We start from the raw sequence: 12,496 nt of genomic DNA, 5'->3' as shown, positions 1-12,496 counted from the left end.
TTTTTGACAATTTTTGTTTTTGCTCTCAACCATCTCAATATCCTTGGAGATGAAATCTCTTCTTCTGCAGTTACTTGATGCCTCAAATGAGGAATGACTTCAAATGCCCAAGCCTATAAAAAAGGAAAACATGTCACAAATCAAATGTTGAATTATTTAATAAAATATAAAAAGATTAAGAACAATTATGTTTACCATGAAAGCCCATGAAAAGTCAAATAAGTTATTGATCTTTGGAGATAAAGGTCTCAACAAGTAGTCGACAGTTAATTTGTAGTTGTAGTTGTTGAAAGCCTCAATATCTTCAGAGAACTTCACCAATTTAAGGGCAATGTTGTTGTTGACATCTTTGATCAAAAGTACATTATGTACAAATCAAAGTAAGCACAATGACTCCTTGTACTTCTTTGGTGTATCCTTGCCAATCAACAAAAATATCAAATGGGGATTATTGAAACTTGTGCCAACAAAGGACACCAATTCCTGCTCTTCAGTTGACTGCTCCTTACTTGTTTGTGCTTCTCCTTTCTTTCGTCTCCATGGTTGTTTTTTTTACTGTGAATTCAGGGATTTTCTCAGAAGGAGAATGACATTTTAACCCTGTAACCATGGAAAACTCTCTTTTGCCAAAGAAGAGTGGCATGCCACAATAATTAATCAACACCTCATCCTTCTTTTGAGAAGTTCATAGACCATAGTCATTTAAAAAATGTGCATTATTATTTTCTAGCAAATCAAGATATTGACCAAAACAATTATTTCTAAAAAAATCTTTCAAACCATTTGCCTTGAGTATGGTCCTGAATGAGTCGAAAGATTTTCCCATTGCTGACCTTAAAATGCTATCACCAGTAGCATTAGGCTGGAAATGAACATGAAATGCTATCACAGTTTTGATCCCATCATCATCCTCAACTTTATTTTTTTCTTGTTCTTTTTCCTCAACTTCATTTTTGTTTCCTTCTTCTTCCTCAACTTCTTTTTGTTTTCCTTTATCTTCATCAACTTCATTTATTTTTTCTTCTTCTTCCTCAACTACTTCTTTATTTTTTCCTTCTTCCTCAACTACTTCTTTATTTTTTCCTTCTTCCTCAACTTCTTTTTGTTTTCCTTTATCTTCCTCAACTTCTTTTTTATTTCCCTCTTCTTCCTCAACTTCTTTTTTCCTTCTTCTTCCTCAACTTCTTCTGCTCTTTCTCCATCATCATCAACTTCATTTTTTTCTTCTTCTCTTTCTTCATATTCTTTTTGAAAATTTTTTGGTTCTACTTGAGAAGAAGAAATTGCTTCAGATGCAAGTTCTTCTAAAAGAGTGGTAGTCGGATTTTCATTCTTCTTCCTACAAGTTTTAGTCCTAGGCCTCTTTGAGATCTTTGTGTCAGTTGTTTCATTTGTTAATACAATTTTTCTTTTGACATGAGACATTATATTTGTATCTGCAACCACAAAAATCAAATATTTCTTAACAAAAATAACAACAGCCAAACACAACAACACACAACACAAACAACAAATACGATTCAATACCACACATGAACCAACCAACAAACAACAAAACCCTCCCTAAACCCTAACCAACCAACTAAAAATTAAGCTTTTTGAAATCATATAATATTTCAAAAGGAATAACAACCCAACCATCCTACAAACAAATAAGTGATAAAACCACTAAAAGCGTCCTGATTTAATACCAGTAAGTATTTCAAAACCCTAATTAAATTTTACCTGAGAAGTTATGAAGATAAACTAGAAATGATAAGGGTAACAACGCCTTGTTGTAGAAGAGGATCGCAACAGATTACCACTGATGTTGTAGAAAATATTAAAACAACAACCTTGATCTGTGAAGGAATAATGGAACGAGAGAAAAGAAAGAAGAGAAAAGAAAATGGAAATTAGTAAAAATAAATTAAATTTGGAATATGAAACGACCTTTTATAGAGGAGAGGAGAGAGGGAAAAATGAAGGGACGATTGTTTTAAACCTTTTTAATTTTTATTTTTTTGAATTTTGACAATTCAAAGTGTGACATATGTTGCCACATATATCCTTTCTATTGGGGCACATGCAAATAATTTTGTGGTGTTTTTTTACAACAGAGGTTATATATCTTGTCACAGACACCACATTTCTTCCTTTCCATCATATAAACATTTGTTCCAACAAGATAAAAATAAAATTAACAATCATTAATATTAATATTATCAGCAAAAATGAACAATTGGTGACAATATAATATTGCCACATATCTCCTTTATGTGACATATGTTACCACATATCTTCTTTCTGTGACATATGTTGCCACATATATCCTTTCTGTTGGGGCACATGCAGATAATTTTGTGGTGTTTTTTACAACAGAGGTTATATATGTTGCCACAGACACCACATTTCTTCCTTTCCATCATAATTGACATTTGTTCCAACAAAATAAAAATAATAATTATTATTATTAATATTAATATTATCAGCAAAAATGATCACTTCACCAATTATTTTATACAATTTATCAACAAAAAGGTAATTCACAATGGTATACATAACCATCAATCTAATCAATGGTGGTTGTAACGACCCGGAAAATGATAGAGTGAAACTAGAGCCTCACATGTGAGTTTGGAGTCAAGAACTTAATGAAATGATTATATTTGAATTTGACCCAAAAAGTTCTTAAAAATGTGCTTCGAAAGTTACCGGAAACTTGTTTAGCTGTATATAAAAAGATCCGTTTCGTTTTTCAAAATCCGACTTCATATTCTTGTTTAGGGGGTCAAATTGAGTGGGAAATGGGTCTAACCCAAATTTTAGAGCAACCGTATCAAAATCCGAAATTTCCAAGTGAAGCCTTTTTCGAGGGTCTACTTTGGAGGGTCATATCTCCTAGCACACAAATTATTTGGGTGGCCAATAATATATCCATGGAAAGCCCTTTGAGTTAGCTACCTAACGCACTTCTTTCATCTCATTCGGAGTTGGACGAAGAAGTTATGCCCATTTTCGTAAAATCTGTTCGGCAGGAAAAGGCAATTTCCAGTAGGCGTGGTTACTGTTCACCCGCCTCATTTTTTTTCTAAGTGTTGGACCATTCTACCAAAGTACATATATTATTTCCTAGATACCATTAGTTCAATTCCCATCCCTAAAACATTTCCCTCTCTACAATCCTCCATTAAGAAGAAGAAGAAGAAGTGGGAGCTAGGGCTTTGGATTCAAGGCTTTCTTCATCAAATTTCGTGGGAGATCATAGCAAAGGTATGGTGACCCTTGATCCTTGATTATCTTTCCTTCAAGGAGTCCATTAAAAAGGGTTTCAAAAGTCTTCAAAGAACAAAACTTCTATTTTCCATTCTAGGTATGGGTTCATGGGTAAAATGTTTTCAAAGTCATTATATTGGTGAATTGAAGTTGTATTTATGATTTTAAGATGATTTTATATGAAACTTCTTCAAGAACCCATGTTTTCATTAAAAGCCTCGAATTTGCTTATGAAGTGGGTTTAATGCCTATGATTTAATGTTGATGAAATTGTGTTTAGATCGGATTGTATTGTTGATTTATATGGTTTTGTATATCTATTTATGATGAATTGTTGGTATATGGATGAATTGAGGATTGTGGCCTTATGGGCAAATTATGGGTGAATCACCTTGTGGTGATAGAATTGTTGGGAATTGAGTAATGGTTATTATGGCTTTGGAGGATGGTAAGTTGGCTTAATCTCATATTATGGATAAAAATCGTTCTTGCTTGGTTTGATCCACTTATGGTGGAGGTGTTTAATTATGGAATGTATTGTGACCATGGCCTTAAAGGCATAGTATGAGAAATTGGAGTGTTATCATGACATTATATGAATGAGAATTCAATGAAGATAATGTGATCATGTTATGAACGTAAATGTGTTGCTATTGAAAGATTATTTCTCAATTTGACACTCATGAATGTTGATGATAGAATATGAAGGATTCTTCAATATAAAGTATACCTTGAATTGATAGGGCTTATGCATCATTTTCTTGTATAAATGATTATATTGTTGATTGTTGAATCCTCGGATCGGTAGGCTAGTGGCACCCTTCCACACGAGCTTATAATGAACCTTGGAATCGGTAGGCCTATGGCACATTTCCATGAAGGTTAATGATGAGACTTGAACCGGTAGGCCCATGACACCCTTTCAAGAGGAGTTAATGAGCTTTCCTAAATGAACCTTGAAACGGTAGGCTTAAAGCACCCTTTCACGTGTTAATAAATGTAATTTGGAGTTGGTAGGCCAATGGCACCTCTCATATGTGATAATGTCAAGGTAACGAACTATTCTATGAGAATGTTGGCTAAGCACCGAGTGGATTTGGTTAGAAGGAAACTCCCCCAATAGTTAGGCATGAGTTTCAATGATCGTCTACCTTATCCCATAAACTATGTGCCCACATAGGTAGCTAGTGGATCCATTAAGCTATATACCGGTTTTCCTTAGGCAAGTAGACCACCTCTTTATGGTGTGGGGACTTATGACACCGGATTCCATGACAAGCTCTCATGGTCTATGTCGGTTAAACGCTTACTTCCCATCATGCGAGATTTCATTATGGTTTCTTGATAGGTTCTACAAAGTGTAGGTAGTAGTATGAGATGCTACCTATACATTGCACGAGTAGGCTTGGAGAGGGTCATAGTGAGTTTCTCTAAATCCTAATGTATGTGATACAATTGTGGCCTAAATAAGGTTATTAAAGAATGTTGGCTCTCAAATGCTTAATATAGGATGCATGCTATGCTTGAGTTATATTATGAGTTATTTTCCCTTGCCATGTCTTAATTAATGATATACCTCTTATGTATGAATATTGTGCAAAGGTGAAAGAAAGGAATGATAAGTTACTTTAAGTGACCTAAATGTGGTGCCTTAGTATGGATGGTGGTATGGGATGTCATCCATACATTGCACGAGGTATAGCATAAGGGTTGCTTGAGGTGAAGGTCCAAGGTAAAGGTTTTCATGTTGATATTGTTTAAAGGTGATATTATGACTTACTTGATGTTTATGCTTGTCTTGTATGTCTTTTATGCAACTATTCATGATACTTCAAAAAGTGGCATAATGCATGGTTTCTAGCCAAAATGTCCCTTTTAAAGCATGTGTTTGCATGGTCATCATACTTAGTACTTAATTGTGCTAATTCCATATTTCTCTATTTTCTACTAGAGTAGGTTCCGGAAAGTGAGCGGGTTCTATAGTAAGCTTGGAACTTGAAGTTCTTCCAAGATCTTGTGGTATGTCCTCATATGTCGAGGACAAGACTTTTCTATTCTAATTTTATGATAAGGTTCTTGTAATAGACTTAATAGACTTCTTTTGATTGTAAAGGGCCGTGTCCCTACTTATGTTTTGTGATTGTGTCTAAGATGGCCATGTGAGACTTAGACTTCCGCTGTGTGTTTTTAAAGTTGTTTTAATGAAGTTTAAATGTGTGGATGTAAATAAGTTTTTTTTTATTATTCCGCACTATTTTCATTATTGAATGCAATGAATGACTATGTGGCTCGTATAAGACCCATTCGGGGTCGAATACGCCATGTTACGACTAGGGGGTACTCTCGGATCGTGACAAACATGGTATCAGAGCATAAGATTTTGGGAATGGTTTTTAGGATCAAAGTCTCACAAGCCACATCTAGTAGAGTCTTGTTTATCGATGTGAGTCGCGACACATCTATGAGCGAGAGGCTATAGGACGGTAGAAGTTACACTTCTTTCATTATCCTTGAAGTCGTGCCTTAGAGTTTGGTTTATAAGTGTCCTTTTTTTTTTTAATCCTTCTCTTGTGTTTATAGGATATGAATACGAGGGCTAACCAAATGAGAGCGGAAGGGGAGTTAGGTGATGAGGGAGTTCCTCCCCAAGTTGTGCAAAATGGTCAAGGTGTGCAATGCAATCAAGTTCTTATAGGTGAGCAAGAGAATGAGGTTCCGGTGGTTCCCCCGGATATGACCAATGAAGAGATTAGGTCGGCTTTCTTAATCTTGGCCCGAGCCATGGCGGCTCAAGCGACTAGAGATATGGGGCCTAGGGTGAATGCTAATGAGGGTACTATGGCTTCTAATTTGAGAGACTTTGTGAGGATGAATCCTCCTGTGTTTCTAGGTTCTAAGGTGGGAGAGGATCCCCAAGAATTTTTGGATGAAGTGTATAAGGTAGTGAGTGCTATGGGGGTGACTTCAAAAGAAAAGGCGGAGCTTGCCTCCTATCAATTGAAAGATGTTGCCCAAATTTGGTTCACTCAATGGAAGGCTAATAGGCCGGTGGGAGCGGATCCTATAGAATGGGAGGAGTTTAAGGAAGCTTTCCTTGGTAGGTATTTTCCCCGTGAGAAGAGGGAGTGTAAGGTTGAGGAGTTTATCAACCTTAGACAAGGCAATGCGAGTGTGCAAGAGTACTCCTTGAGGTTTACCCAATTGTCTAAGTATGCTCCATCTTTGGTGTCAAACCCTAGGGATGAGATGAGTAGGTTTGTGACCGGTGTATCCGACCTAGTCAAGGAAGAGTGTCATACGGCAATGCTCCATAATGACATGAACATTTCTAGGCTCATAGTGTATGTTCAATCCATTGAGGAGTCCAAACTCAAGAGGATGAATAGGAATGTGAAGAAGGGTAGATCCGATGAGCAAAGTCAACCTAGGTTCAAGAAGAGGGCTCAAGACCAAGATTCTTCAAGTGCTCCTAAGGTTAACCAAGAAAAAAATGGTGAATCTCAATTTTCTAAACCTACTTGCATCACTTGTGGCAAGAGGCACTATGGGAAGTGCCTAGCCGGTACTAATGGGTGTTATGGTTGTGGAAAGAATGATCACAAGGTGAAAGATTGTCCTACTCTTACGGCTAGAGGAAGAGAGGCAAAACAAGCTTCTAAAGATGGAACGGTTCCTATTCCTCCAAATTATGGTCGTTTCTATGCTCTCCAAGCTAGCAAGGACAAGGAAGCTAATTCGAGAAAAGGCGCCGGTAAGTTTTAGTTCCTTATGGTCATGAATGTCTTGATGAGGTTTCTATGTTGTTGTTTCTCATGTTTGCCTTAGTTGGGTTTGGGGGGATGCTATGTTGAATAGCAAGGTTGTTGAGAGTGTTGATATCCTTATCTCATTCCTTCTATTCTTATTCAAGCTTGAGACCAAGAGTTCCTAGTAGCTTGTTTTATGTTTTGGAGTCTTGGGTGAAAATGAGTTTCCATGGTCTCCTTATGTTATGCATGTCCTATTTGAATTCTTGTTAAATGATAAAATGAGTTTTCATAAATGTGTTCCTCATATTGATGTGCATTTAGTTGAGTTGTCTATATGCTTCATGAGGATAAATGTTGAACATGCTTAAATGTTGCATAATTGTACTTTTATGAGAAAATTGCATAATGAGCTTAATGTTTTGTAGTGAGCATGATGTAATTGGAGGATGAAGTTTCTCCAATGAAAAAAAAAATGATAAAGGGGAAGTTTTGATGCACAATAAGTTGTGGATGTAGTTCCTACTTGATTGATTGGTATGAAGTTTGTTCGAGCCTCTTGATGTGGAGTTGACGTTTCCTCCTATGTTTATGCATTTATGTTTACATGTTGATTGTTGGGCTGCTATCTTGAGTTGTTTTTCCCTTAATGTGTTTAAAGTGTCATTCGAGGACGAATGTTCCTAAGTGGGGAATAATGTAACAACCCAAAAAAATAAACTAGTGAAACTAGAGCCTCACATGTGAGTTTGGAGTCGAGAACTTAATGAAATGATTATATTTGAATTTGACCCAAAAAGTTCTTAAAAATGTGCTTCAGAAGTTACCGGAAACTTGTTTCGCTGTATATAAAAAGATTCGTTTCGTTTTTCGAAATCCGACTTCATATTCTTGTTTAGGGGGTCAAATTGAGTGGGAAATGGGTCTAACCCAAATTTTAGAGCAACCGTATCAAAATCCGAAATTTCCAAGTGAAGCCTTTTTCGAGGGTCTACTTTGGAGGGTCATATCTCCTAGCACACAAATTATTTGGGTGGCCAATAATATATCCATGGAAAGCCCTTTGAGTTAGCTACCTAACGCACTTCGTTTCATCTCATTCGGAGTTCGGACGAAGAAGTTATGCCCATTTTCGTAAAATTGTTCGGCAGGAAAAGGCAATTTCCAGTAGACGTGGTTACTGTTCACCCGCCTCATTTTTTTTCTAAGTGTTGGACCATTCTACCAAAGACATATATTATTTCCTAGATACCATTGTTCAATTCCCATCCCTAAAACATTTCCCTCTCTACAATCCTCCATTAAGAAGAAGAAGAAGTGGGAGCTAGGGCTTTGGATTCAAGGCTTTCTTCATCAAATTTCGTGGGAGATCATAGCAAAGGTATGGTGACCCTTGATCCTTGATTATCTTTCCTTCAAGGAGTCCATTAAAAAGGGTTTCAAAAGTCTTCAAAGAACAAAACTTCTATTTTCCATTCTAGGTATGGGTTCATGGGTAAAATGTTTTCAAAGTCATTATATTGGTGAATTGAAGTTGTATTTATGATTTTAAGATGATTTTATATGAAACTTCTTCAAGAACCCATGTTTTCATTAAAAGCCTCGAATTTGCTTATGAAGTGGGTTTAATGCCTATGATTTAATGTTGATGAAATTGTGTTTAGATCGGATTGTATTGTTGATTTATATGGTTTTGTATATCTATTTATGATGAATTGTTGGTATATGGATGAATTGAGGATTGTGGCCTTATGGGCAAATTATGGGTGAATCACCTTGTGGTGATAGAATTGTTGGGAATTGAGTAATGGTTATTATGGCTTTGGAGGATGGTAAGTTGGCTTAATCTCATATTATGGATAAAAATGTTCTTGCTTGGTTTGATCCACTTATGGTGGAGGTGTTTAATTATGGAATGTATTGTGACCATGGCCTTAAAGGCATAGTATGAGAAATTAGAGTGTTATCATGACATTATATGAATGAGAATTCAATGAAGATAATGTGATCATGTTATGAACGTAAATGTGTTGCTATTGAAAGATTATTTCTCAATTTGACACTCATGAATGTTGATGATAGAATATGAAGGATTCTTCAATATAAAGTATACCTTGAATTGTAGGGCTTATGCATCATTTTCTTGTATAAATGATTATATTGTTGATTGTTGAATCCTCGGATCGGTAGGCTAGTGGCACCCTTCCACACGAGCTTATAATGAACCTTGGAATCGGTAGGCCTATGGACATTTCCATGAAGGTTAATGATGAGACTTGAACCGGTAGGCCCATGACACCCTTTCAAGAGGAGTTAATGAGCTTTCCTAAATGAACCTTGAAACGGTAGGCTTAAAGCACCCTTTCACGTGTTAATGAATGTAATTTGGAGTTGGTAGGCCAATGGCACCTCTCATATGTGATAATGTCAAGGTAACGAACTATTCTATGGAATGTTGGCTAAGCACCGAGTGGATTTGGTTAGATGGAAACTCCCCCAATAGTTAGGCATGAGTTTCAATGATCGTCTACCTTATCCCATAAACTATGTGCCCGCATAGGTAGCTAGTGGAATCCATTAAGCTATATACCGGTCTTCCTTAGGCAAGTAGACCACCTCTTTAGGTGTGGGGACTTATGACACCGGATTCCATGACAAGCTCTCATGGTCTATGTCGGTTAAACGCTTACTTCCCATCATGCGAGATTTCATTATGGTTTCTTGATAGGTTCTACAAAGTGTAGGTAGTAGTATGAGATGCTACCTATACATTGCACGAGTAGGCTTGGAGAGGATCATAGTGAGTTTCTCTAAATCCTAATGTATGTGATACAATTGTGGCCTAAATAGGTTATTAAAGAATGTTGGCTCTCAAATGCTTAATATGAGATGCATGCTATACTTGGTTATATTACGAGTTATTTTCCCTTGTCATGTCTTAAGTGATGATATACCTCTTATGTATGAATATTGTGCAAAGGTGAAAGAAAGGAATGATAAGTTACTTTAAGTGACCTAAATGTGGTGCCTTAGTATGGATGGTGGTATGGGACGCATCCATACATTGCACAAGGTATAGCATAAGGGTTCTTGAGGTGAAGGTCCAAGGTAAAGGTTTTCATGTTGATATTGTTTAAAGGTGATATTATGACTTACTTGATGTTTATGCTTGTCTTGTATGTCTTTTATGCAACTATTCATGATACTTCAAAAAGTGGCATAATGCATGGTTTCTAGCCAAAATGTCCCTTTTAAAGCATGTTTTGCATGGTCATCATACTTAGTACTTAATTGTGCTAATTCCATATTTCTCTATTTTCTACTAGTGTAGGTTCCGGAAAGTGAGCGGGTTCTATAGTAAGCTTGGAACTTGAAGTTCTTCCAAGATCTTGTGGTATGTCCTCATATGTCGAGGACAAGACTTTTATATTCTAATTTTATGATAAGGTCCTTGTAATAGACTTAATAGACTTCTTTTGATTGTAAAAGGGCCGTGTCCCTACTTATGTTTTGTGATTGTGTCTAAGATGGCCATGTGAGACTTAGACTTCCGTTGTGTGTTTTTAAAGTTGTTTTAATGAAGTTTAAATGTGTGGATGTAAATAAGTTTTTTTTTTATTATTCCGCACTATTTTCATTATTGAATGCAATGAATGACTATGTGGCTCGTATAAGACCCCTTCGGGGTCGAATACGTCATGTTACGACTAGGGGGTACTCTCGGGTCGTGACAGTGGTAATCACAACATTTTCATCGAACTTTGTATTTTTAGGTCTAGGCCTCTATGGGTCTTCATTGTTACTAACATAGCCACTCCGAGCCTTTAAAATCTCATAATTCCATAGGAGTGAAGCATACTCATGCGAAGGGTTTCAGAACTAATTCCATAAGATGGTACTTGTAGTCCATCACTCAAAAACTCAGCGTATGCAGCAACAAAAAGTCCACAATCTCTGCATGGTATATCATCAATTAGAAAATATAATAACATTACATTTCAATAGTGGTAAGACAAAAAAAATAATGTGAAACTTACAGACTATTGCTTTCTTGTTGGGCAATATCAGTAACATGTATGACTTCGAATGAGTGATATTTGTTCTTTCCTTGGTAAGATTCAAGAACTGACCAGTTGGTTCAATCTTTTTGATCAAAAAATTTGTAGGATTCAAGGTACTTTGGCAACAATGTAGACAACTTTTGAATCTCGGAGCACAATTTTCTGTTAGTCCTAGTTGAGGACATCGAATCATACACCTTTATGCACCGTTCCTTCAATACAACGACTGACAAGACCCAATGAAACTCCCCATTACAATTTACAGGGACATTAACCTCAGCTGTGAGGTGCCAAGGCAGTCCACCAGGTATACCAAACCCTTTGATAGTGCCAATGATTTTATTCTCATATTCAGGAACAACACTAGCATTGTCAATGTATGTTTTGAAAAAAACAATTAGTAGTAGTATATCGATATTTAGAATGACTCTGTTGCTTCGACTTCTTCCGCAAATAGTATAAAATGACATTCACATGCTGCACAGATGCATCAACAAGTGTATTTCTGTATCAATTTATTTGTATTTATTCATGTCTTAATCAAAAGATAAAAGTGAGCATGGACTTACCTCATCAGTCTAACACTTATTGGGTTGAGACATTATGTAGAACCAGTCCTTCTTCTTTGGAAATGCAGCTACAAAATCAAGTTGTTGAACTCAAGATTCGAGCAATTGGCTAAGTAGTGATCGTCCTTGTCTCTTCTGCAATTGTGTAATCATTATAAATAATTATTTAGTGGACAACAAGAAGAAATACTAATAATAGTTGAACGACTTTACTTTTTTGCATGATGCTTGTAAAGACCCTCGTTTATCCATTGCGAGAAGGATGCCATTAGTTCAGTTGGACCCTCGTCGTCAATGTTAAAACCTTCAAATGGAAATTGTTCCTTCACATCACAATTGACGACTTCGACTTTATTCTCTTTCTTTTTCTCTCTCTTTCGCTTTCTTTTTCACTTTCTCCTTCTCCTTCTCCTTCTCTTGCTCCTTCTCCTTCTCCTTCTCCTCCTCCCCCATCTCCTGCTCCTTCTCCCCCTCCTCCTTCTCCTTGTCTTTTGGGTTTGAGTGTGATACTAGAGCAGTAGTCATTGATTTTTTTCTTTCACTAATTATAGATAGTGATTGGGAAATAGATTTTTTCAACCTCCTACACTTCAAAGGTTGTGAAATCTTCTTGGATGTATGAACATCAATATTATAAGTCATTTCCTTAAAATATCAGTAAGTTCTTTAACACGACTAATAAAATAATCATGTTGCTGCTCACATTCTTCGCATAGACAAAAAGAGCATTTGATGTTAGAAGAGGAAGCAACACCAATAAAAGATTGACTTGTTGTCATGGATGAAGCTTCTTGTATCATTTTATTTACAAGGTAAATAAAAAAACATTGAGAGTTTACAATTGATTATAAAATGATAATGGATA

General features: G+C 36.3%; 1 pseudogene; it reads right to left on the bottom strand.

Annotated features, from left to right (window-relative positions):
• Positions 1–10,784: 10,784 nt before the first annotated feature.
• Positions 10,785–11,636, bottom strand: LOC125825069 (uncharacterized; annotated as a pseudogene).
• Positions 11,637–12,496: the final 860 nt, after the last annotated feature.

This window comes from Solanum verrucosum, unplaced genomic scaffold (assembly GCF_900185275.1).
Source record: "Solanum verrucosum unplaced genomic scaffold, falcon-dt-bn FXZP01000069.1, whole genome shotgun sequence".
Classification (NCBI taxonomy): Eukaryota; Viridiplantae; Streptophyta; class Magnoliopsida; order Solanales; family Solanaceae; genus Solanum; species Solanum verrucosum.
Note: the sequence above shows the minus strand (reverse complement) of the source record. Positions and strands in the feature narration are given on the sequence as shown.